The sequence below is a fragment of the Pediculus humanus genome, genomic scaffold (assembly GCF_000006295.1).
Source record: "Pediculus humanus corporis 1103172108215 genomic scaffold, whole genome shotgun sequence".
NCBI lineage: Eukaryota > Metazoa > Arthropoda > Insecta > Psocodea > Pediculidae > Pediculus > Pediculus humanus.
Genome location: NW_002987785.1, coordinates 55,831 through 57,437, shown reverse-complemented (window position 1 = coordinate 57,437; position 1,607 = coordinate 55,831).

The following is a 1,607-nucleotide window of genomic DNA, read 5'->3' as shown; positions in this document are numbered from 1 at the left end:
TAACGAACGAATATTTGACAGGTCGGTGGAAGACATTTTTTTTTTTTTTTTTTTCACCACCACCATCATAATCATCATCATCATCATCATCGTGTCGTCGTCATTGTCGTCGCGAATCGATTTAAATAAATTAACCGTGAAATTTTTATTGACAATCGTTCACAACCACATTAATTAACCATTAAACGTTAAATAGACAATTAAATAAGTTATTTTTAATTAATTAATTAATTAACAATAGACGTTACAAGACAAACGATAATAATTAATTTTATAGTATAAACAAATGAAAAAAAAAAAAAAAAACGGTCAAAAAAAGTTTTTTTTTTTTAAACTAACGTAGTAGCGTTAAATAAGTACAAAACTACTCGAGTCAATTGAACGATTAAACAAAAAAAAAAAGTAATGGCGACGTGTGTGAATTAAACGATGGAAATTGAATTCGAATTAATTTTTTTCTTTTTTTTTTTTTGCTGTCGGTCATGGCGACATTAACCGAAAAAAAAAGTTAATTATTATGTTGAATAATTTAAAAGTTGAATAAGGGGATTAATTTTTTCCGGATTATTATTATTTATTTTGCGTTTTTTTGTTGCTATCGTCAAGGAAGTCTAGAATATTTTTTTTTTAACGGTTTTTTTTTTTTTTGTTGGTAAAGTAAATCGAGGTTCGATCGAGGTTAAACAACAATTTGAAATTATTATTATTATTATTATCATCATTTTTTTTTGTTTGTTAAAAAATATTTGATGAGTGAGAGAGAGAGAGAGAGAGGGGGGGGGGAAGAGAGGATAATCGAACGGTAAAAAATTTATTTGAAATCGGTTTTTAAAAAAAAAATCAAAATGGCGTCGCGGTTAAAAAAAAAAAAAAAAAAGTCAAATCGCGTAACGAACGAAAAAAATTTTTTGTTTCTTTTATTATTAGAAAATCAACCGAAATTATTTAACGACATTATAATTACTACTAAATGTCCTTCGTGCGTTTTATTTTAAATGGCAAATTTCGATTCGAAAAAATCTTTTTAAACGTTTTTTCTTCTCTTAAATTTAAATCCAGAGAGAGAGAGAGAGAGAGAGAAAAGTGTAAGTTTAGGTCCCCCCATCCCCCCTTCCTCGTGAAAAATAAAATTTCAATTAATAATAAATTAAAAGACGGTTTTCCTCTCTTCTTTCGCCTTATTTATTTATAATAATTTTAAACGATGGAAAATAAAATTCGTCGACGCCATTAAAATCGTGGAAGCAAACGAACAAACGAACGAACGAATCCTCATCGATTACCGTTTTTTTTTTTTTAAATTTTCTCTCTCTCTCTCTCTCTCTTAAACAATTGTTTTAAAACTTTATTATTCTAAGACGGTCATTTTATCGCGATAAATGTCGCAATATGAACGTTAACGTGTGCGAACTATGTAACGCAATTATTTGAATAATTATTTCGGTCATTAAAAATAATAATAATTGACCCGGCCGTGGCATTAGGAAAATTTTTGTTGTTGTTGTTGTTATTTAAATATGGACGGGAGTCCGCGGGGTAGGTGCATCATTTTTAAAACGCGCGCGTGTGTGTGTGTGTGTAAAATTTAACGTACCTTATTATGATAA